This window comes from Salvelinus fontinalis, unplaced genomic scaffold, assembly GCF_029448725.1.
Source record: "Salvelinus fontinalis isolate EN_2023a unplaced genomic scaffold, ASM2944872v1 scaffold_0159, whole genome shotgun sequence".
In the NCBI taxonomy this organism is placed as follows: Eukaryota; Metazoa; Chordata; class Actinopteri; order Salmoniformes; family Salmonidae; genus Salvelinus; species Salvelinus fontinalis.
The window spans coordinates 189,613-216,742 of record NW_026600368.1 but is presented as its reverse complement, the minus strand read 5'-3'; the positions used below and the strand labels follow the sequence as shown (position 1 = coordinate 216,742).

Genomic DNA, 27,130 nt, shown 5'->3' with positions numbered 1-27,130 from the left:
TATAGAGACTTTACCCAGTCAGTAACATACTATAGAGACTTTACCCAGTCAGTAACATATCTGTCTAAAGAGACTTTACCCAGTCAGTAACATACTAAAGAGACTTTACCCAGTCAGTAACATATCTGCCTATAGAGACTTTACCCAGTCAGTAACATATCTGCCTATAGAGACTTTACCCAGTCAGTAACATATCTGCCTATAGAGACTTTACCCAGTCAGTAACATACTAAAGAGACTTTACCCAGTCAGTAACATATCTGCCTATAGAGACTTTACCCAGTCAGTAACATATCTGTCTATAGAGACTTTACCCAGTCAGTAACATACTAAAGAGACTTTACCCAGTCAGTAACATATCTGCCTAAAGAGACTTTACCCAGTCAGTAACATATCTGTCTATAGAGACTTTACCCAGTCAGTAACATATCTGCCTAAAGAGACTTTACCCAGTCAGTAACATATCTGCCTATAGAGACTTTACCCAGTCAGTAACATACTATAGAGACTTTACCCAGTCAGTAACATATCTGTCTATAGAGACTTTACCCAGTCAGTAACATACTAAAGAGACTTTACCCAGTCAGTAACATACTAAAGAGGCTTTACCCAGTCAGTAACATATCTGCCTATAGAGACTTTACCCAGTCAGTAACATACTATAGAGACTTTACCCAGTCAGTAACATACTATAGAGACTTTACCCAGTCAGTAACATACTAAAGAGACTTTACCCAGTCAGTAACATACTAAAGAGACTTTACCCAGTCAGTAACATACTATAGAGACTTTACCCAGTCAGTAACATATCTGCCTATAGAGACTTTACCCAGTCAGTAACATATCTGTCTATAGAGACTTTACCCAGTCAGTAACATATCTGTCTATAGAGACTTTACCCAGTCAGTAACATACTAAAGAGACTTTACCCAGTCAGTAACATATCTGCCTAAAGAGACTTTACCCAGTCATTAACATATCTGTCTATAGAGACTTTACCCAGTCAGTAACATATCTGCCTAAAGAGACTTTACCCAGTCAGTAACATACTATAGAGACTTTACCCAGTCAGTAACATATCTGCCTATAGAGACTTTACCCAGTCAGTAACATACTAAAGAGACTTTACCCAGTCAGTAACATACTAAAGAGGCTTTACCCAGTCAGTAACATATCTGCCTATAGAGACTTTACCCAGTCAGTAACATACTATAGAGACTTTACCCAGTCAGTAACATACTATAGAGACTTTACCCAGTCAGTAACATACTAAAGAGACTTTACAAAGTCAGTAACATACTAAAGAGACTTTACCCAGTCAGTAACATACTATAGAGACTTTACCCAGTCAGTAACATATCTGCCTATAGAGACTTTACCCAGTCAGTAACATATCTGTCTATAGAGACTTTACCCAGTCAGTAACATATCTGTCTATAGAGACTTTACCCAGTCAGTAACATACTAAATAGACTTTACCCAGTCAGTAACATATCTGCCTATAGAGACTTTACCCAGTCAGTAACATACTAAAGAGACTTTACCCAGTCAGTAACATACTATAGAGACTTTACCCAGTCAGTAACATACTAAAGAGACTTTACCCAGTCAGTAACATACTAAAGAGGCTTTACCCAGTCAGTAACATATCTGTCTATAGAGACTTTACCCAGTCAGTAACATACTAAAGAGACTTTACCCAGTCAGTAACATATCTGCCTATAGAGACTTTACCCAGTCAGTAACATATCTGTCTATAGAGACTTTACCCAGTCAGTAACATATCTGCCTATAGAGACTTTACCCAGTCAGTAACATACTAAAGAGACTTTACCCAGTCAGTAACATACTAAAGAGACTTTACCCAGTCAGTAACATATCTGCCTATAGAGACTTTACCCAGTCAGTAACATACTAAAGAGACTTTACCCAGTCAGTAACATATCTGTCTATAGAGACTTTACCCAGTCAGTAACATATCTGTCTATAGAGACTTTACCCAGTCAGTAACATATCTGTCTATAGAGACTTTACCCAGTCAGTAACATATCTGCCTATAGAGACTTTACCCAGTCAGTAACATACTAAAGAGACTTTACCCAGTCAGTAACATATCTGTCTATAGAGACTTTACCCAGTCAGTAAAATACTATAGAGACTTTACCCAGTCAGTAACATATCTGTCTAAAGAGACTTTACCCAGTCAGTAACATACTAAAGAGACTTTACCCAGTCAGTAACATATCTGCCTATAGAGACTTTACCCAGTCAGTAACATATATGCCTATAGAGACTTTACCCAGTCAGTAACATATCTGCCTATAGAGACTTTACCCAGTCAGTAACATACTAAAGAGACTTTACCCAGTCAGTAACATATCTGCCTATAGAGACTTTATCCAGTCAGTAACATATCTGTCTATAGAGACTTTACCCAGTCAGTAACATACTAAAGAGACTTTACCCAGTCAGTAACATATCTGCCTAAAGAGACTTTACCCAGTCAGTAACATATCTGTCTATAGAGACTTTACCCAGTCAGTAACATACTAAAGAGACTTTACCCAGTCAGTAACATATCTGCCTAAAGAGACTTTACCCAGTCAGTAACATATCTGTCTATAGAGACTTTACCCAGTCAGTAACATATCTGCCTATAGAGACTTTACCCAGTCAGTAACATATCTGCCTATAGAGACTTTACCCAGTCAGTAACATACTAAAGAGACTTTACCCAGTCAGTAACATATCTGCCTATAGAGACTTTACCCAGTCAATAACATATCTGTCTATAGAGACTTTACCCAGTCAGTAACATATCTGCCTAAAGAGACTTTACCCAGTCAGTAACATACTAAAGAGACTTTACCCAGTCAGTAACATATCTGCCTAAAGAGACTTTACCCAGTCAGTAACATACTAAAGAGACTTTACCCAGTCAGTAACATACAATAGAGACTTTACCCAGTCAGTAACATACAATAGTGACTTTACCCAGTCATTAATATATCTGCCTATAGAGACTTTACCCAGTCAGTAACATACTATAGAGACTTTACCCAGTCAGTAACATATCTGCCTATAGAGACTTTACCCAGTCAGTAACATATCTGTCTATAGAGACTTTACCCAGTCAGTAACATATCTGCCTAAAGAGACTTTACCCAGTCAGTAACATATCTGCCTATAGAGACTTTACCCAGTCAGTAACATACTATAGAGACTTTACCCAGTCAGTAACATATCTGCCTATAGAGACTTTACCCAGTCAGTAACATACTAAAGAGACTTTACCCAGTCAGTAACATACTAAAGAGGCTTTACCCAGTCAGTAACATATCTGCCTATAGAGACTTTACCCAGTCAGTAACATACTATAGAGACTTTACCCAGTCAGTAACATACTATAGAGACTTTACCCAGTCAGTAAACATACTAAAGAGACTTTACCCAGTCAGTAACATACTAAAGAGACTTTACCCAGTCAGTAACATACTATAGAGACTTTACCCAGTCAGTAACATATCTGCCTATAGAGACTTTACCCAGTCAGTAACATATCTGTCTATAGAGACTTTACCCAGTCAGTAACATATCTGTCTATAGAGACTTTACCCAGTCAGTAACATACTAAAGAGACTTTACCCAGTCAGTAACATATCTGCCTATAGAGACTTTACCCAGTCAGTAACATACTAAAGAGACTTTACCCAGTCAGTAACATACTATAGAGACTTTACCCAGTCAGTAACATACTAAAGAGACTTTACCCAGTCAGTAACATACTAAAGAGGCTTTACCCAGTCAGTAACATATCTGTCTATAGAGACTTTACCCAGTCAGTAACATACTAAAGAGACTTTACCCAGTCAGTAACATATCTGCCTATAGAGACTTTACCCAGTCAGTAACATATCTGTCTATAGAGACTTTACCCAGTCAGTAACATATCTGCCTATAGAGACTTTACCCAGTCAGTAACATACTAAAGAGACTTTACCCAGTCAGTAACATACTAAAGAGACTTTACCCAGTCAGTAACATATCTGCCTATAGAGACTTTACCCAGTCAGTAACATACTAAAGAGACTTTACCCAGTCAGTAACATATCTGTCTATAGAGACTTTACCCAGTCAGTAACATATCTGTCTATAGAGACTTTACCCAGTCAGTAACATATCTGTCTATAGAGACTTTACCCAGTCAGTAACATATCTGCCTATAGAGACTTTACCCAGTCAGTAACATACTAAAGAGACTTTACCCAGTCAGTAACATATCTGTCTATAGAGACTTTACCCAGTCAGTAAAATACTATAGAGACTTTACCCAGTCAGTAACATATCTGTCTAAAGAGACTTTACCCAGTCAGTAACATACTAAAGAGACTTTACCCAGTCAGTAACATATCTGCCTATAGAGACTTTACCCAGTCAGTAACATATCTGCCTATAGAGACTTTACCCAGTCAGTAACATATCTGCCTATAGAGACTTTACCCAGTCAGTAACATACTAAAGAGACTTTACCCAGTCAGTAACATATCTGCCTATAGAGACTTTACCCAGTCAGTAACATATCTGTCTATAGAGACTTTACCCAGTCAGTAACATACTAAAGAGACTTTACCCAGTCAGTTTCATATCTGCCTAAAGAGACTTTACCCAGTCTGTAACATATCTGTCTATAGAGACTTTACCCAGTCAGTAACATATCTGCCTAAAGAGACTTTACCCAGTCAGTAACATATCTGCCTAAAGAGACTTTACCCAGTCAGTAACATATCTGTCTATAGAGACTTTACCCAGTCAGTAACATATCTGCCTATAGAGACTTTACCCAGTCAGTAACATATCTGCCTATAGAGACTTTACCCAGTCAGTAACATACTAAAGAGACTTTACCCAGTCAGTAACATATCTGCCTATAGAGACTTTACCCAGTCAGTAACATATCTGTCTATAGAGACTTTACCCAGTCAGTAACATATCTGCCTAAAGAGACTTTACCCAGTCAGTAACATACTAAAGAGACTTTACCCAGTCAGTAACATATCTGCCTAAAGAGACTTTACCCAGTCAGTAACATACTAAAGAGACTTTACCCAGTCAGTAACATACAATAGAGACTTTACCCAGTCAGTAACATACAATAGTGACTTTACCCAGTCATTAATATATCTGCCTATAGAGACTTTACCCAGTCAGTAACATATCTGCCTAAAGAGACTTTACCCAGTCAGTAACATACTAAAGAGACTTTACCCAGTCAGTAACATATCTGCCTATAGAGACTTTACCCAGTCAGTAACATACTAAAGAGACTTTACCCAGTCAGTAACATACTAAAGAGACTTTACCCAGTCATTAATATATCTGCCTATAGAGACTTTACCCAGTCAGTAACATATCTGCCTATAGAGACTTTACCCAGTCAGTAACATACTAAAGAGACTTTACCCAGTCAGTAACATATCTGCCTATAGAGACTTTACCCAGTCAGTAACATATCTGCCTATAGAGACTTTACCCAGTCAGTAACATACTAAAGAGACTTTACCCAGTCAGTAACATATCTGTCTATAGAGACTTTACCCAGTCAGTAACATATCTGTCTATAGAGACTTTACCCAGTCAGTAACATATCTGTCTATAGAGACTTTACCCAGTCAGTAACATATCTGCCTATAGAGACTTTACCCAGTCAGTAACATACTAAAGAGACTTTACCCAGTCAGTAACATATCTGTCTATAGAGACTTTACCCAGTCAGTAACATACTACAGAGACTTTACCCAGTCAGTAACATATCTGTCTAAAGAGACTTTACCCAGTCAGTAACATACTAAAGAGACTTTACCCAGTCAGTAACATATCTGCCTATAGAGACTTTACCCAGTCAGTAACATATCTGCCTATAGAGACTTTACCCAGTCAGTAACATATCTGCCTATAGAGACTTTACCCAGTCAGTAACATACTAAAGAGACTTTACCCAGTCAGTAACATATCTGCCTATAGAGACTTTACCCAGTCAGTAACATATCTGTCTATAGAGACTTTACCCAGTCAGTAACATACTAAAGAGACTTTACCCAGTCAGTAACATATCTGCCTAAAGAGACTTTACCCAGTCAGTAACATATCTGCCTAAAGAGACTTTACCCAGTCAGTAACATATCTGCCTAAAGAGACTTTACCCAGTCAGTAACATATCTGTCTATAGAGACTTTACCCAGTCAGTAACATATCTGCCTATAGAGACTTTACCCAGTCAGTAACATATCTGCCTATAGAGACTTTACCCAGTCAGTAACATACTAAAGAGACTTTACCCAGTCAGTAACATATCTGCCTATAGAGACTTTACCCAGTCAGTAACATATCTGTCTATAGAGACTTTACCCAGTCAGTAACATATCTGCCTAAAGAGACTTTACCCAGTCAGTAACATACTAAAGAGACTTTACCCAGTCAGTAACATATCTGCCTAAAGAGACTTTACCCAGTCAGTAACATACTAAAGAGACTTTACCCAGTCAGTAACATACAATAGAGACTTTACCCAGTCAGTAACGTACAATAGTGACTTTACCCAGTCATTAATATATCTGCCTATAGAGACTTTACCCAGTCAGTAACATATCTGCCTAAAGAGACTTTACCCAGTCAGTAACATATCTGTCTATAGAGACTTTACCCAGTCAGTAACATATCTGCCTATAGAGACTTTACCCAGTCAGTAACATATCTGCCTATAGAGACTTTACCCAGTCAGTAACATACTAAAGAGACTTTACCCAGTCAGTAACATATCTGCCTATAGAGACTTTACCCAGTCAGTAACATATCTGTCTATAGAGACTTTACCCAGTCAGTAACATATCTGCCTAAAGAGACTTTACCCAGTCAGTAACATACTAAAGAGACTTTACCCAGTCAGTAACATATCTGCCTAAAGAGACTTTACCCAGTCAGTAACATACTAAAGAGACTTTACCCAGTCAGTAACATACAATAGAGACTTTACCCAGTCAGTAACATACAATAGTGACTTTACCCAGTCATTAATATATCTGCCTATAGAGACTTTACCCAGTCAGTAACATATCTGCCTAAAGAGACTTTACCCAGTCAGTAACATACTAAAGAGACTTTACCCAGTCAGTAACATATCTGCCTATAGAGACTTTACCCAGTCAGTAACATACTAAAGAGACTTTACCCAGTCAGTAACATACTAAAGAGACTTTACCCAGTCATTAATATATCTGCCTATAGAGACTTTACCCAGTCAGTAACATATCTGCCTATAGAGACTTTACCCAGTCAGTAACATACTAAAGAGACTTTACCCAGTCAGTAACATATCTGCCTATAGAGACTTTACCCAGTCAGTAACATATCTGCCTATAGAGACTTTACCCAGTCAGTAACATACTAAAGAGACTTTACCCAGTCAGTAACATATCTGTCTATAGAGACTTTACCCAGTCAGTAACATATCTGTCTATAGAGACTTTACCCAGTCAGTAACATATCTGTCTATAGAGACTTTACCCAGTCAGTAACATATCTGCCTATAGAGACTTTACCCAGTCAGTAACATACTAAAGAGACTTTACCCAGTCAGTAACATATCTGTCTATAGAGACTTTACCCAGTCAGTAACATACTACAGAGACTTTACCCAGTCAGTAACATATCTGTCTAAAGAGACTTTACCCAGTCAGTAACATACTAAAGAGACTTTACCCAGTCAGTAACATATCTGCCTATAGAGACTTTACCCAGTCAGTAACATATCTGCCTATAGAGACTTTACCCAGTCAGTAACATATCTGCCTATAGAGACTTTACCCAGTCAGTAACATACTAAAGAGACTTTACCCAGTCAGTAACATATCTGCCTATAGAGACTTTACCCAGTCAGTAACATATCTGTCTATAGAGACTTTACCCAGTCAGTAACATACTAAAGAGACTTTACCCAGTCAGTAACATATCTGCCTAAAGAGACTTTACCCAGTCAGTAACATATCTGCCTAAAGAGACTTTACCCAGTCAGTAACATATCTGCCTAAAGAGACTTTACCCAGTCAGTAACATATCTGTCTATAGAGACTTTACCCAGTCAGTAACATATCTGCCTATAGAGACTTTACCCAGTCAGTAACATATCTGCCTATAGAGACTTTACCCAGTCAGTAACATACTAAAGAGACTTTACCCAGTCAGTAACATATCTGCCTATAGAGACTTTACCCAGTCAGTAACATATCTGTCTATAGAGACTTTACCCAGTCAGTAACATATCTGCCTAAAGAGACTTTACCCAGTCAGTAACATACTAAAGAGACTTTACCCAGTCAGTAACATATCTGCCTAAAGAGACTTTACCCAGTCAGTAACATACTAAAGAGACTTTACCCAGTCAGTAACATACAATAGAGACTTTACCCAGTCAGTAACGTACAATAGTGACTTTACCCAGTCATTAATATATCTGCCTATAGAGACTTTACCCAGTCAGTAACATATCTGCCTATAGAGACTTTACCCAGTCAGTAACATATCTGCCTAAAGAGACTTTACCCAGTCAGTAACATACTAAAGAGACTTTACCCAGTCAGTAACATATCTGCCTATAGAGACTTTACCCAGTCAGTAACATACTAAAGAGACTTTACCCAGTCAGTAACATACTAAAGAGACTTTACCCAGTCATTAATATATCTGCCTATAGAGACTTTACCCAGTCAGTAACATATCTGCCTATAGAGACTTTACCCAGTCAGTAACATATCTGCCTATAGAGACTTTACCCAGTCAGTAACATACTATAGAGACTTTACCCAGTCAGTAACATATCTGCCTATAGAGACTTTACCCAGTCAGTAACATACTAAAGAGACTTTACCCAGTCAGTAACATATCTGCCTATAGAGACTTTACCCAGTCAGTAACATATCTGCCTATAGAGACTTTACCCAGTCAGTAACATACTAAAGAGACTTTACCCAGTCAGTAACATATCTGCCTATAGAGACTTTACCCAGTCAGTAACATATCTGCCTATAGAGACTTTACCCAGTCAGTAACATATCTGTCTATAGAGACTTTACCCAGTCAGTAACATACTTTAGAGACTTTACCCAGTCAGTAACATATCTGCCTATAGAGACTTTACCCAGTCAGTAACATATCTGTCTAAAGAGACTTTACCCAGTCAGTAACATACTATAGAGACTTTACCCAGTCAGTAACATATCTGTCTATAGAGACTTTACCCAGTCAGTAACATATCTGTCTATAGAGACTTTACCCAGTCAGTAACATACTATAGAGACTTTACCCAGTCAGTAACATATCTGTCTATAGAGACTTTACCCAGTCACTAACATACTATAGAGACTTTACCCAGTCAGTAACATATCTGCCTATAGAGACTTTACCCAGTCAGTAACATACTAAAGAGACTTTACCCAGTCAGTAACATATCTGCCTATAGAGACTTTACCCAGTCAGTAACATACTAAAGAGACTTTACCCAGTCAGTAACATACTATAGAGACTTTACCCAGTCAGTAACATATCTGCCTAAAGAGACTTTACCCAGTCAGTAACATACTAAAGAGACTTTACCCAGTCAGTAACATATCTGTCTATAGAGACTTTACCCAGTCAGTAACATATCTGCCTATAGAGACTTTACCCAGTCAGTAACATACTAAAGAGACTTTACCCAGTCAGTAACATACTATAGAGACTTTACCCAGTCAGTAACATACTATAGAGACTTTACCCAGTCAGTAACATACTATAGAGACTTTACCCAGTCAGTAACATACTAAAGAGACTTTACCCAGTCAGTAACATATCTGCCTTTAGAGACTTTACCCAGTCAGTAACATATCTGCCTAAAGAGATTTTATCCAGTCAGTGATGCCCATTGAATAGTGATGCCCATTGATAGGGATGCCCATTGAATAGGGATGCCCATTGAATAGGGATGCCCATTGAATAGGGATGCCCATTGAATAGGGATGCCCATTGATAGTGATGCCCATTGATAGTGATGCCCATTGAATAGGGATGCCCATTGAATAGGGATGCCCATTGAATAGGGATGCCCATTGAATAGGGATGCCCATTGAATAGGGATGCCCATTGAATAGGGATGCCCATTGAATAAGGATTCCCATTGAATAGGGATGCCCATTGATTAGGGATGCCCATTGATTAGGGATGCCCATTGATTAGGGATGCCCATTGAATAAGGATTCCCATTGAATAGGGATGCCCATTGAATAGGGATGCCCATTGAATAGGGATGCCCATTGAATAAGGATTCCCATTGAATAAGGATGCCCATTGATAGTGATGCCCATTGATAGTGATGCCCATTGAATAGGGATCCCCATTGAATAGGGATTCCCATTGATTACATTTCTGTGGTTGAAACCTACTGATGGGAAATGAAAATAGATGACAGATTAAAGGAACACCATGACAACATTATTATGTCTGTTCTGTCTCTATGGGAACAGTGTTCTGTCTCTATGGGAACACTGTTGTCTCTATGGGAACACTGTTGTCTCTATGGGAACACTGTTCTGTCTCTATGGGAACACTGTTCTGTCTCTATGGGAACACTGTTCTGTCTCTATGGGAACACTGTTCTGTCTCTATGGGAACACTCTTGTCTCTATGGGAACACTGTTCTGTGTCTATGGGAACACTCTTGTCTCTATGGGAACACTGTGCTGTCTCTATGGGAACACTGTTCTGTCTCTATGGGAACACTGTTCTGTCTCTATGGGAACACTGTTCTGTCTCTATGGGAACACTGTTCTGTCTCTATGGGAACACTGGTCTGTCTCTATTGGAACACTGTTCTGTCTCTATGGGAACAGTGTTGTGTCTCTATGGGAACACTGTTCTGTCTCTATGGGAACACTCTTGTCTCTATGGGAACACTGTTCTGTGTCTATGGGAACACTCTTGTCTCTATGGGAACACTGTGCTGTCTCTATGGGAACACTGTGCTGTCTCTATGGGAACACTGTTCTGTCTCTATGGGAACACTGTTCTGTCTCTATGGGAACACTGTTCTGTCTCTATGGGAACACTGGTCTGTCTCTATTGGAACACTGTTCTGTCTCTATGGGAACAGTGTTGTGTCTCTATGGGAACACTGTTGTCTCTATGGGAACACTGTTGTCTCTATGGGAACACTGTTCTGTCTCTATGGGAACACTGTTCTGTCTCTATGGGAAGACTGTTCTGTCTCTATGGGAACACTCTTGTCTCTATGGGAACACTGTGCTGTCTCTATGGGAACACTGTTCTGTCTCTATGGGAACACTGTTCTGTCTCTATGGGTAAAGTCTGGGTAAAGTCTCTATAGACAGATATGTTACTGACTGGGTAAAGTCTCTATAGACAGATATGTTACTGACTGGGTAAAGTCTCTATAGGCAGATATATTACTGACTGGGTAAAGTCTCTATAGTATGTTACTGACTGGGTAAAGTCTCTTTAGTATGTTACTGACTGGGTAAAGTCTCTATAGACAGATATGTTACTGACTGGGTAAAGTCTCTATAGTATGTTACTGACTGGGTAAAGTCTCTTTAGACAGATATGTTACTGACTGGGTAAAGTCTCTATAGGCAGATATGTTACTGACTGGGTAAAGTCTCACTGTTCTGTCTCTATGGGAACACTGTTCTGTCTCTATGGGAACACTCTTGTCTCTATGGGAACACTGTTCGGTTTCTATGGGAACACTGTTCTGTCTCTATGGGAACACTGTTCTGTCTCTATGGGAACACTGGTCTGTCTCTATGGGAACACTGGTCTGTCTCTATGGGAACATTGTTCTGTTTCTATGGGAACACTGTTCTGTCTCTATGGGAACACTGTTCTGTCTCTATGGGAACACTGTTCTGTCTCTATGGGAAGACTGTTCTGTCTCTATGGGAACACTCTTGTCTCTATGGGAACACTGTTCTGTCTCTATGGGAAGACTGTTCTGTCTCTATGGGAACACTCTTGTCTCTATGGGAACACTGTGCTGTCTCTATGGGAACACTGTTCTGTCTCTATGGGAACACTGTTCTCTCTCTATGGGAACACTGTTCTGTCTCTATGGGAACACTGTTCTGTCTCTATGGGAACACTGTTCTGTCTCTATGGGAAGACTGTTCTGTCTCTATGGGAACACTCTTGTCTCTATGGGAACACTGTGCTGTCTCTATGGGAACACTGTTCTGTCTCTATGGGAACACTGTTCTGTCTCTATGGGAACACTGTTCTGTCTCTATGGGAACACTGTTCTGTCTCTATGGGAAGACTGTTCTGTCTCTATGGGAACACTCTTGTCTCTATGGGAACACTGTTCTGTCTCTATGGGAACACTGTTCTGTCTCTATGGGAACACTGTTGTCTCTATAGGAACACTGTTCTGTCTCTATGGGAACACTGTTCTGTCTCTATGGGAACACTGTGCTGTCTCTATGGGAACACTGTTCTGTCTCTATGGGAACACTGTGCTGTCTCTATGGGAACACTGTTCTGTCTCTATGGGAACACTGTTCTGTCTCTATGGGAACACTGTTCTGTCTCTATGGGAACACTGTTCTGTCTCTATGGGAACACTCTTGTCTCTATGGGAACACTGTGCTGTCTCTATGGGAACACTGTTCTGTCTCTATGGGAACACTGTTCTCTCTCTATGGGAACACTCTTGTCTCTATGGGAACACTGTTCTGTCTCTATGGGAACACTGTTCTGTCTCTATGGGAACACTCTTGTCTCTATGGGAACACTGTGCTGTCTCTATGGGAACACTGTTCTGTCTCTATGGGAACACTGTTCTGTCCCTATGGGAACACTGTTCTGTCTCTATGGGAACACTCTTGTCTCTATGGGAACACTGTGCTGTCTCTATGGGAACACTGTTCTGTCTCTATGGGAACACTGTTCTGTCTCTATGGGAACACTCTTGTCTCTATGGGAACACTGTTCTGTCTCTATGGGAACACTGTTCTGTCTCTATGGGAACACTGTTCTGTCTCTATGGGAACACTGTTCTGTCTCTATGGGAACACTGTGCTGTCTCTATGGGAACACTGTTCTGTCTCTATGGGAACACTGTTCTGTCTCTATGGGAACACTCTTGTCTCTATGGGAACACTGTTCTGTCTCTATGGGAACACTGTTCTGTCTCTATGGGAACAGTGTTCTGTCTCTATGGGAACACTGTGCTGTCTCTATGGGAACACTGTGCTGTCTCTATGGGAACACTGTTTTCTCTATGGGAACACTGTTCTGTCTCTATGGGAACACTGTTCTGTCTCTATGGGAACACTGTTGTCTCTATGGGAACACTGTTCTGTCTCTATGGGAACACTGTTCTGTCTCTATGGGAACACTGTTCTGTCTCTATGGGAACACTGTTGTCTCTATGGGAACACTGTTCTGTGTCTATGGGAACACTCTTGTCTCTATGGGAACACTGTGCTGTCTCTATGGGAACACTGTTCTGTCTCTATGGGAACACTGTTCTGTCTCTATGGGAACACTGTTGTCTCTATGGGAACACTGTTCTGTCCCTATGGGAACACTGTTCTGTCTCTATGGGAACACTGTTCTGTCTCTATGGGAACACTGTTCTGTCTCTATGGGAACACTGTTCTGTCTCTATGGGAACACTGTTCTGTGTCTATGGGAACACTGTTCTGTCTCTATGGGCTGTTCACTGTGGGCCCTGGCCAGAAGTGGTACATTATAAAGGGAATAGGTTGCTATTTGGGAGACAGCCCATGACAACATCACGTCTGTTCTGTCTCTGGGTCGCCAGGCATTCTCCTGTATCGTGGCTGAACGACGACATCAATAATATACAGCTGGCGAGTTTTTTAAAATCTTTTTCGGCAGGATAGAAGAGTGGCCTCTGGTAGGACAAGGGGTGAAGGTGTATGTATATTTGTAAACAATAACTGGTGCACGAAATCTAAGGAAGTCTCAAGGTGTTGCTCACCTGAGGTAGAGTATCTCATGATAAGCTGTAGACCATACTATTTACCAAGAGTTTATCTATATTTTTCATAGCAGTCTATTTACCACCACAAACCAATGCTGGTACTAAGACCACACTCAACGAGCTGTAGAGGACCATAAGCAAGCAAGACAATGCTCACCCAGAGGTGGTTCTCCTAGTGGCCGGGGACTTTCATGTAGGGAAACTGAAATCTATTTGACCTAATTTCTATCAGCATTTTAAATGTGCAACCAGAGTAAAAACGCCTCTAGACCACCTTTACTCCTCACACAGACAAAGCTCCAAATCTCATGTCAGAGATCTGCTGTAACTTACGTAGATCTGGGTGTTTTTCTACAGTGCTGATGTCTACCTTATGACAGACAGTGCTCTAACAACCCTGGGGCTCAAACATCCATTATGCAAAACTAAGGCTTAGTCCCAAATGGCACCCTATTCCCTATATAGTGCACTACTGTTGACCAGAGCCCTATTCCCTATATAGAACACTACTGTTGACCAGGGCCCTATTCCCTATATAGTGCACTACTGTTGACCAGAGCCCTATTCCCTATATAGAACACTACTTTAGACCAGAGCCCTATTCCCTATATAGAACACTACTGTTGACCAGAGCCCTATTCCCTATATAGTGCACTACTGTTGACCAGAGCCCTATTCCCTATATAGAACACTACTTTAGACCAGAGCCCTATTCCCTATATAGAACACTACTGTTGACCAGAGCCCTATTCCCTATATAGAACACTACTGTTGACCAGAGCCCTATTCCCTATATAGAACACTACTGTTGACCAGAGCCCTATTCCCTATATAGAACACTACTGTTGACCAGAGCCCTATTCCCTATATAGAACACTACTATAGACCAGAGCCCTATTCCCTATATAGTGCACTACTGTTGACCAGAGCCCTATTCCCTATATAGAACACTACTGTTGACCAGAGCCCTATTCCCTATATAGTGCACTACTGTTGACCAGAGCCCTATTCCCTATATAGAACACTACTGTTGACCAGAGCCCTATTCCCTATATAGAACACTACTGTTGACCAGAGCCCTATTCCCTATATAGTGCACTACTTTAGACCAGAGTCCTATGGAACCCTATTCCCTATTTATACAGTTGAAGTCGGAAGTTTACATACACCTTAGCCAAATACATTTAAACTTAGTTTTTCACAATTCCTGACATTTAATCCTAGTAAAAATTCCCTGTCTTAGGTCAGTTAGGATCACCACTTTATTTTAAGAATGTGAAATGTCAGAATAATAGCAGAGAGAATTATTTATTTCAGTTTTTATTTCTTTCATCACATTCCCAGTGGGTCAGAAGTTTACATACACATATTAGTATTTGGCAGTATTGCCTTTAAATTGTTTAACTTGGGTAAAACGTTTTGGGTAGCCTTGCACAAGCTTCCCACAATAAGTTGGGTGAATTTTGGCCCATTCCTCCTGACAGAGCTGGTGTAACTGAGTCAGGTTTGTAGGCCTCCTTGCTCGCACACACTTTTTCAGTTCTGCCCACAAATGTTCTATAGGATTGAGGTCAGGGCTGTGTGATGGCCACTCCAATACCTTGACTTTGTTGTCCTTAAGCCGTTTTGCCACAACTTTGGAACTATGCTTGGAGACACTGTCCATTTGGAATATGCGACCAAACTTCAACTTCCCGACTGATGTCTTGAGATGTTGCTTCAAATCATCCACATCATTTTCCTGCCTCATGATGCCATCTATTTTGTGAGTAGTAAATGGTAGTAGCCATGGCTCCAGAGTCTATACATCCATACTAGTAGTAGTCATGGCTCCAGAGTCTATACAACCATACTAGTAGTAGTCATGGCTCCAGAGTCAATACATCCATACTAGTAGTAGTCATGGCTCCTGGCTCCAGAGTCTATACATCCATACTAGTAGTAGTCATGGCTCCAGAGTCTATACATCCATACTAGTAGTAGTCATGGCTCCTGGCTCCAGAGTCTATACATCCATACTAGTAGTAGTCATGGCTCCTGGCCCCAGAGTCTATACATCCATACTAGTAGTAGTCATGGCTCCAGAGTCTATACATCCATACTAGTAGTAGTCATGGCTCCTGCTCCAGAGTCTATACATCCATACTAGTAGTAGTCATGGCTCCTGCTCCAGAGTCTATACATCCATACTAGTAGTAGTCATGGCTCCTGCTCCAGAGTCTATACATCCATACTAGTAGTAGTCATGGCTCCTGAGTCTATACATCCATACTAGTAGTAGTCATGGCTCCTGCTCCAGAGTCTATACATCCATACTAGTAGTAGTCATGGCTCCAGAGTCTATACATCCATACTAGTAGTAGTCATGGCTCCAGAGTCTATACATCCATACTAGTAGTAGTCAGGACTCCAGAGTCTATACATCCATACTAGTAGTAGTCATGGCTCCTGCTCCAGAGTCTATACATCCATACTAGTAGTAGTCATGGCTCCTGCTCCAGAGTCTATACATCCATACTAGTAGTAGTCATGGCTCCAGAGTCTATACATCCATACTAGTAGTAGTCATGGCTCCAGAGTCTATACATCCATACTAGTAGTAGTCATGGCTCCTGCTCCAGAGTCTATACATCCATACTAGTAGTAGTCATGGCTCCAGAGTCTATACATCCATACTAGTAGTAGTCATGGCTCCAGAGTCTATACATCCATACTAGTAGTAGTCAGGACTCCAGAGTCTATACATCCATACTAGTAGTAGTCATGGCTCCTGCTCCAGAGTCTATACATCCATACTAGTAGTAGTCATGGCTCCAGAGTCTATACATCCATACTAGTAGTAGTCATGGCTCCTGCTCCAGAGTCTATACATCCATACTAGTAGTAGTCATGGCTCCTGCTCCAGAGTCTATACATCCATACTAGTAGTAGTCATGGCTCCAGAGTCTATACATCCATACTAGTAGTAGTCATGGCTCCAGAGTCTATACATCCATACTAGTAGTAGTAATGGCTCCTGCTCCAGAGTCTATACATCCATACTAGTAGTAGTCATGGCTCCAGAGTCTATACATCCATACTAGTAGTAGTCATGGCTCCAGAGTCTATACATCCATACTAGTAGTAGTCATGGCTCCAGAGTCTATACATCCATACTAGTAGTAGTCATGGCTCCAGAGTCTATACATCCATACTAGTAGTAGTCATGGCTCCAGAGTCTATACATCCATACTAGTAGTAGTCATGGCTCCAGAGTCTATACATCCATACTAGTAGTAGTCAGGACTTCAGAGTCTATACATCCATACTAGTGGTAGTCATGGCTCCTGCTCCAGAGTCTATACATCCATACTAGTAGTAGTCATGGCTCCTGCTCCAGAGTCTATACATCCATACTAGTAGTAGTAATGGCTCCTGCTCCAGAGTCTATACATCCATACTAGTAGTAGTAATGGCTCCAGAGTTTATACATCCATACTAGTAGTAGTCATGGCTCCTGCTCCAGAGTCTATACATCCATACTAGTAGTAGTCATGGCTCCTGCTCCAGAGTCTATACATCCATACTAGTAGTAGTCATGGCTCCTGCTCCAGAGTCTATACATCCATACTAGTAGTAGTCATGGCTCCAGAGTCTATACATCCATACTAGTAGTAGTCATGGCTCCAGAGTCTATACATCCATACTAGTAGTAGTCATGGCTTCAGAGTCTATACATCCATACTAGTAGTAGTCATGGCTCCAGAGTCTATACATCCATACTAGTAGTAGTCATGGCTCCAGAGTCTATACATATATACTAGTAGTAGTCATGGCTCCAGAGTCTATACATCCATACTAGTAGTAGTCATGGCTCCAGAGTCTATACATCCATACTAGTAGTAGTCATGGCTCCAGAGTCTATACATCCATACTAGTAGTAGTCATGGCTCCAGAGTCTATACATCCATACTAGTAGTAGTCATGGCTCCTGCTCCAGAGTCTATACATCCATACTAGTAGTAGTCATGGCTCCAGAGTCTATACATCCATACTAGTAGTAGTCATGGCTCCAGAGTCTATACATCCATACTAGTAGTAGTCATGGCACCTGCTCCAGAGTCTATACATCCATACTAGTAGTAGTCATGGCTCCAGAGTCTATACATCCATACTAGTAGTAGTCATGGCTCCTGAGTCTATACATCCATACTAGTAGTAGTCATGGCTCCAGAGTCTATACATATATACTAGTAGTAGTCATGGCTCCAGAGTCTATACATCCATACTAGTAGTAGAAATGGCTCCTGCTCCAGAGTCTATACATCCATACTAGTAGTAGTCATGGCTCCAGAGTCTATACATCCATACTAGTAGTAGTAATGGCTCCTGCTCCAGAGTCTATACATCCATACTAGTAGTAGTCATGGCTCCTGCTCCAGAGTCTATACATCCATACTAGTAGTAGTCATGGCTCCAGAGTCTATACATCCATACTAGTAGTAGTCATGGCTCCAGAGTCTATACATCCATACTAGTAGTAGTCATGGCTCCAGAGTCTATACATCCATACTAGTAGTAGTAATGGCTCCTGCTCCAGAGTCTATACATCCATACTAGTAGTAGTCATGGCTCCAGAGTCTATACATCCATACTAGCAGTAGTCATGGCTCCAGAGTCTATACATCCATACTAGTAGTAGTAATGGCTCCTGCTCCAGAGTCTATACATCCATACTAGTAGTAGTCATGGCTCCAGAGTCTATACATCCATACTAGTAGTAGTCATGGCACCTGCTCCAGAGTCTATACATCCATACTAGTATTAGTCATGGTTCCAGAGTCTATACACCCATACTAGTAGTAGTCATGGCTCCTGCTCCAGAGTCTATACATCCATACTAGTAGTAGTCATGGCTCCAGAGTCTATACATCCATACTAGTAGTAGTCATGGCTCCAGAGTCTATACATCCATACTAGTAGTAGTCATGGCTCCAGAGTCTATACATCCATACTAGTAGTAGTCATGGCTCCTGCTCCAGAGTCTATACATCCATACTAGTAGTAGTCATGGCTCCTGCTCCAGAGTCTATACATCCATACTAGTAGTAGTCATGGCTTCAGAGTCTATACATCAATACTAGTAGTAGTCATGGCTCCAGAGTCTATACATCCATACTAGTAGTAGTCATGGCTCCAGAGTCTATACATCCATACTAGTAGTAGTCATGGCTCCTGCTCCAGAGTCTATACATCCATACTAGTAGTAGTCATGGCTCCAGAGTCTATACATCCATACTAGTAGTAGTCATGGCTCCTGCTCCAGAGTCTATACATCCACACTAGTAGTAGTCATGGCTCCTGCTCCAGAGTCTATACATCCATACTAGTAGTAGTCATGGCTCCAGAGTCTATACATCCATACTAGTAGTAGTTATGGCTCGAGAGTCTATACATCCATACTAGTAGTAGTCATGGCTCCAGAGTCTATACATCCATACTAGTAGTAGTTATGGCTCCAGAGTCTATACATCCATACTAGTAGTAGTTATGGCTCCAGAGTCTATACATCCATACTAGTAGTAGTCATGGCTCCAGAGTCTATACATCCATACTAGTAGTAGTTATGGCTCCAGAGTCTATACATCCATACTAGTAGTAGTTATGGCTCCAGAGTCTATACATCCATACTAGTAGTAGTCATGGCTCCAGAGTCTATACATCCATACTAGTAGTAGTCATGGCTCCTGCTCCAGAGTCTATACATCCATACTAGTAGTAGTTATGGCTCCAGAGTCTATACATCCATACTAGTAGTAGTCATGGCTCCAGAGTCTATACATCCATACTAGTAGTAGTCATGGCTCCAGAGTCTATACATCCATACTAGTAGTAGTCATGGCTCCAGAGTCTATACATCCATACTAGTAGTAGTCATGGCTCCAGAGTCTATACATCCATACTAGTAGTAGTCATGGCTCCAGAGTCTATACATCCATACTAGTAGTAGTCATGGCTCCAGAGTCTATACATCCATACTAGTAGTAGTCATGGCTCCAGAGTCTATACATCCATACTAGTAGTAGTCATGGCTCCAGAGTCTATACATCCATACTAGTAGTAGTCATGGCTCCTGCTCCAGAGTCTATACATCCATACTAGTAGTAGTCATGGCTCCAGAGTCTATACATCCATACTAGTAGTAGTCATGGCTCCAGAGTCTATACATCCATACTAGTAGTAGTCATGGCTCCTGCTCCAGAGTCTATACATCCATACTAGTAGTAGTCATGGCTCCTGCTCCAGAGTCTATACATCCATACTAGTAGTAGTCATGGCTCCAGAGTCTATACATCCATACTAGTAGTAGTCATGGCTCCAGAGTCTATACATCCATACTAGTAGTAGTCAGGACTCCAGAGTCTATACATCCATACTAGTAGTAGTCATGGCTCCAGAGTCTATACATCCATACTAGTAGTAGTCATGGCTCCAGAGTCTATACATATATACTAGTAGTAGTCATGGCTCCAGAGTCTATACATCCATACTAGTAGTAGTCATGGCTCCAGAGTCTATACATCCATACTAGTAGTAGTCATGGCTCCAGAGTCTATACATCCATACTAGTAGTAGTCATGGCTCCAGAGTCTATACATCCATACTAGTAGTAGTCATGGCTCCTGCTCCAGAGTCTATACATCCATACTAGTAGTAGTCATGGCTCCAGAGTCTATACATCCATACTAGTAGTAGTCATGGCTCCAGAGTCTATACATCCATACTAGTAGTAGTCATGGCACCTGCTCCAGAGTCTATACATCCATACTAGTAGTAGTCATGGCTCCAGAGTCTATACATCCATACTAGTAGTAGTCATGGCTCCAGAGTCTATACATCCATACTAGTAGTAGTCATGGCACCTGCTCCAGAGTCTATACATCCATACTAGTAGTAGTCATGGCTCCAGAGTCTATACATCCATACTAGTAGTAGTCATGGCTCCTGAGTCTATACATCCATACTAGTAGTAGTCATGGCTCCAGAGTCTATACATATATACTAGTAGTAGTCATGGCTCCAGAGTCTATACATCCATACTAGTAGTAGTCATGGCACCTGCTCCAGAGTCTATACATCCATACTAGTAGTAGTCATGGCTCCAGAGTCTATACATCCATACTAGTAGTAGTCATGGCACCTGCTCCAGAGTCTATACATCCATACTAGTAGTAGTCATGGCTCCAGAGTCTATACATCCATACTAGTAGTAGTCATGGCTCCTGAGTCTATACATCCATACTAGTAGTAGTCATGGCTCCAGAGTCTATACATATATACTAGTAGTAGTCATGGCTCCAGAGTCTATACATCCATACTAGTAGTAGTAATGGCTCCTGCTCCAGAGTCTATACATCCATACTAGTAGTAGTCATGGCTCCAGAGTCTATACATCCATACTAGTAGTAGTAATGGCTCCTGCTCCAGAGTCTATACATCCATACTAGTAGTAGTCATGGCTCCTGCTCCAGAGTCTATACATCCATACTAGTAGTAGTCATGGCTCCGATCTGGAGGACTCACTAAACAGAGACCATCCCTAGTCATCCCTACTGCCTCTGATCTGGAGGACTCACTAAACAGAGAACATCCCTGGTCATCCCTACTGCCTCTGATCTGGAGGACTCACTAAACAGAGAACATCCCTGGTCATCTCTACTGCCTCTGATCTGGAGGACTCACTAAACAGAGAACATCCCTGGTCATCTCTACTGCCTCTGATCTGGAGGACTCACTAAACAGAGAACATCCCTGGTCATCTCTACTGCCTCTGATCTGGAGGACTCACTAAACAGAGAACATCCCTGGTCATCCCTACTGCCTCTGATCTGGAGAACTCACTAAACAGAGAACATCCCTGGTCATCTCTACTGCCTCTGATCTGGCGGACTCACTAAACAGAGAACATCCCTGGTCATCCCTACTGCCTCTGATCTGGAGGACTCACTAAACAGAGAACATCCCTGGTCATCCCTACTGCCTCTGATCTGGAGAACTCACTAAACAGAGAACATCCCTGGTCCTCCCTACTGCCTCTGATCTGGAGGACTCGCTAAACAGAGAACATCCCTGGTCATCCCTACTGCCTCTGATCTGGAGGACTCACTAAACAGAGAACATCCCTGGTCATCCCTACTGCCTCTGATCTGGAGGACTCACTAAACAGAGAACATCCCTGGTCATCCCTACTGCCTCTGATCTGGAGAACTCACTAAACAGAGAACATCCCTGGTCATCCCTACTGCCTCTGATCTGGAGAACTCACTAAACAGAGAACATCCCTGGTCATCTCTACTGCCTCTGATCTGGAGGACTCACTAAACAGAGAACATCCCTGGTCATCCCTACTGCCTCTGATCTGGAGGACTCACTAAACAGAGAACATCCCTGGTCATCCCTACTGCCTCTGATCTGGAGGACTCACTAAACAGAGAACATCCCTGGTCATCCCTACTGCCTCTGATCTGGAGGACTCACTAAACAGAGAACATCCCTGGTCATCTCTACTGCCTCTGATCTGGAGGACTCACTAAACAGAGAACATCTCTGGTCATCTCTACTGCCTCTGATCTGGAGAACTCACTAAACAGAGAACATCCCTGGTCATCCCTACTGTCTCTGATCTGGAGGACTCACTAAACAGAGAACATCCCTGGTCATCTCTACTGCCTCTGATCTGGAGGACTCACTAAACAGAGAACATCCCTGGTCATCCCTACTGCCTCTGATCTGGAGGACTCACTAAACAGAGAACATCCCTGGTCATCTCTACTGCCTCTGATCTGGAGGACTCACTAAACAGAGAACATCCCTGGTCATCTCTACTGCCTCTGATCTGGAGGACTCACTAAACAGAGAACATCCCTGGTCATCTCTACTGCCTCTGATCTGGAGGACTCACTAAACAGAGAACATCCCTGGTCATCCCTACTGCCTCTGATCTGGAGAACTCACTAAACAGAGAACATCCCTGGTCATCTCTACTGCCTCTGATCTGGCGGACTCACTAAACAGAGAACATCCCTGGTCATCCCTACTGCCTCTGATCTGGAGGACTCACTAAACAGAGAACATCCCTGGTCATCCCTACTGCCTCTGATCTGGAGAACTCACTAAACAGAGAACATCCCTGGTCATCCCTACTGCCTCTGATCTGGAGGACTCACTAAACAGAGAACATCCCTGGTCATCCCTACTGCCTCTGATCTGGAGGACTCACTAAACAGAGAACATCCCTGGTCATCCCTACTGCCTCTGATCTGGAGAACTCACTAAACAGAGAACATCCATGGTCATCCCTACTGCCTCTGATCTGGAGAACTCACTAAACAGAGAACATCCTGCTACCTGTCACTGGTCACCCACAAAGCCAATTCTTACTTTGGCCGCCTCTCCTTCCAGTTCTCTGCTGCCAATGACTGGAACGAACTGCAAAAATCACTGGAGCTGGAGACTCATATCTCCCCCACTAGCTTTAAGCACCAGCTGTCAGAGCAGCTCACAGATCACTGCACCTGTACATAGCCCATCTGTAATTAGCCCATCCAACTACCTCATCCCCATACTGTATTTATTTATTTTGCTCCTTTGCACCCCAGTATCTCTACTTGCACATTCATCTTCTGCACATTTATCATTCCAGTGTTTAATTGCTATATTGTAATTATTTCACCTCTATGGCCTATTTATTGCCTTACCTCCCTTATCTTACCTCATTTGCACTCACTGTACGTAGACTTTTCTATTGTGTTATTGACTGTACGTTTGTTTGTGTAACTCTGTGTTGTTGTTTGTGTCGAACTGCTTTCTTTATCTTGGCCAGGTCGCAGTTGTAAATGAGAACTTGTTCTCAACTGGCCTCCCTGGTTAAATAAAGGTGAAATAAAAATAAAATAAAAAACTCTTAAGGAGCCGCCCCTTTTTTTCAATTTCCTCCTAAAATTACATCTAACCCAAATCTAACTGCCTGTAGCTCAGGACCTGAAGCAAGGATATGCATATTCTTGATACCATTTGAAAGGAAACACTTCGAAGTTTGTGGTAATGTGAAATTAATGTAGTAGAATATAACACAATAGATCCGGTACAAGATAATACAAAGAAAAACATGTTTTCTGTATTTTTCTGTACCATCTTTGAAATGCAGGAGAAAGGCCATAATGTATTATTCCAGCCCAGGTGAAATTTAGATTTTGTCCACTAGATGGCAGCAGCGTATGTGCAACGTTTTAGACTGATCCAATGAACCATTGCATTTCTGTTCAAAATGTTGTATCAAGACTGCCCAAAGGTGCCTAGTTTGTTTATTAATGCATTGTCAAGTTCATAACTGTGCACTCTCCTCAAACAATAGCTTGATATTCTTTCACTGTAATTGCTACTGTAAATTGGACAGTGCAGTTAGATTAACAAGAATTTAAGCGTTCTGCCCATATCAGATATGTCTATGTCCTGGGAAATGTTCTTGTTACTTACAACCTCATGCTAATCACATTAGCCTACGTTAGCTCAACTGTCCCGTGGGGGACACACCAATCCTTTAATAACAGTATATGATGGTGAGTTGAGAATACAATCAGAAATCCTCTTAGAATAATTTGCAATTGACAGCCCCAATTAAAAAATGTAACATTGGCAGTTCGTTACATAATTTGTCACAAGAATTTTCAGATATCAAAATGGGACAAAAAAAGTTTGGGAACTAGGGTGAGTCACTCTTACCGACCGCGCTCTCACTCTCTCTCTCTAGGGTGAGTCACTCTCTCTCTCTCTCTCTCTCTCTCTCTCTCTCTCTCTCTCTCTCTCTCTCGCTCTCTCTCTCTAGGGTGAGTCTCTCTCTCTCTCTCTCTCTCTCTCTCTATCTCTCTCTCTCTCTCTCTCTCTCTCGCTCTCTCTCTCTAGGGTGAGTCACTCTCTCTCTCTCTCTCTCTCTCTGTCTCTCTCTCTCTCTCTCTCTCTCTCTCTCTCTCTCTCTCTAGGGTGAGTCATGCTCTTACAGACCTTTCTCTCTCTCTCTCTCTCTCTCTCTCTCTCTCTCTCTCTCTCTCTCTCTCTCTCTCTCTCTCTCTCTAGGGTGAGTCATGCTCTTACAGACCTCTCTCTTTCCCTCCATAGTAACCTGTGAATGTGTTGTCTGCAGCATTCGGGCTCGATCAGCTGTTCGATTTCACTTACTGGCATGTCAACTGAGCCAGGATCACAGTCTTACTGGCGTGTCAACTGAGCCAGGATCACAGTCTTACTGGCGTGTCAACTGAGCCAGGATCACAGTCTTACTGGCGTGTCAACTGAGCCAGGATCACAGTCTTACTGGCGTGTCAACTGAGCCAGGATCACAGTCTTACTGGCGTGTCAACTGAGCCAGGATCACAGTCTTACTGGCGTGTCAACTGAGCCAGGATCACAGTCTTACTGGCGTGTCAACTGAGCCAGGATCACAGTCTTACTGGCGTGTCAACTGAGCCAGGATCACAGTCTTACTGGCGTGTCAACTGAGCCAGGATCACAGTCTTACTGGCGTGTCAACTGAGCCAGGATCACAGTCTTACTGGCGTGTCAACTGAGCCAGGATCACAGTCTTACTGGCGTGTCAACTGAGCCAGGATCACAGTCTTACTGGCGTGTCAACTGAGCCAGGATCACAGTCTTACTGGCGTGTCAACTGAGCCAGGATCACAGTCTTACTGGCGTGTCAACTGAGCCAGGATCACAGTCTTACTGGCGTGTCAACTGAGCCAGGATCACAGTCTTACTGGCGTGTCAACTGAGCCAGGATCACAGTCTTACTGGCGTGTCAACTGAGCCAGGATCACAGTCTTACTGGCGTGTCAACTGAGCCAGGATCACAGTCTTACTGGCGTGTCAACTGAGCCAGGATCACAGTCTTACTGGCGTGTCAACTGAGCCAGGATCACAGTCTTACTGGCGTGTCAACTGAGCCAGGATCACAGTCTTACTGGCGTGTCAACTGAGCCAGGATCACAGTCTTACTGGCGTGTCAACTGAGCCAGGATCACAGTCTTACTGGCGTGTCAACTGAGCCAGGATCACAGTCTTACTGGCGTGTCAACTGACCCAGGATCACAGTCTTACTGGCGTGTCAACTGAGCCAGGATCACAGTCTTACTGGCGTGTCAACTGAGCCAGGATCACAGTCTTACTGGCGTGTCAACTGAGCCAGGATCACAGTCTTACTGGCGTGTCAACTGAGCCAGGATCACAGTCTTACTGGCGTGTCAACTGAGCCAGGATCACAGTCTTACTGGCGTGTCAACTGAGCCAGGATCACAGTCTTACTGGCGTGTCAACTGAGCCAGGATCACAGTCTTACTGGCGTGTCAACTGAGCCAGGATCACAGTCAAATGGATTTCGCTAATTCGGTCTGTAGAATGATGTTGTATTTATGCTTCTGCGTTCAGTTCATTCAGAGTCCCAAAGGCAAGGAGACACATTTTCTTTTCATGACACAGAAAGTCAGTTCCTCTCTGAATCTTTTGTTTTTTTAAAACAACACTTCCCCTCGATAACACCCAAGCCTCTGTGTGAAGTTAAACCTTGTCCTGATCTCATATCTCCAGATAGTTTTTGTGAACAGACGTGTGCGATGTAGTTTACAAGTTTCCTGCTGCATATCTCTGAGTTCTGCGCTCAGCTCTTTTTGCCGTGACAGAGGGAGACAGATTCATAACTAAAGTGTAGAGGCCCAACGTCTAGTGGTAGATGGAGCCTCATCTGCACAAAAGCCATTCAATCCCATGGAATCTGTTTTTCATCAATATAGCCAAGCAGCACACTGTCTCTCTCTCTCTCTACGGTGAGTCACACTCTTATCGACCTCTCTATCGCTCTCTCTCTCTCTCTCTCTCAATTCAAGGGGTTTTATTGACATGGTAAACATATGTTTACGTTGCCAAAGCAAGTGAAGTAGATAATATACAAAAGTGAAATAAACAATAAAAATGAACAGTAAACATTACACATACAGAAGTTTCAAAAGAATAAAGATATTACAAATGTCATATTATGTATATATACAGTGT

At 42.0% G+C, this 27,130-nt stretch overlaps 1 protein-coding gene across 1 annotated transcript in view; it reads left to right on the top strand.

Annotated features, from left to right (window-relative positions):
* The window catches only part of znf831 (zinc finger protein 831), a 167,224-nt gene that overhangs the window by 59,491 nt on the left and 80,603 nt on the right, over positions 1-27,130 (top strand). The gene's annotated exons all lie outside the window — the stretch shown is intronic.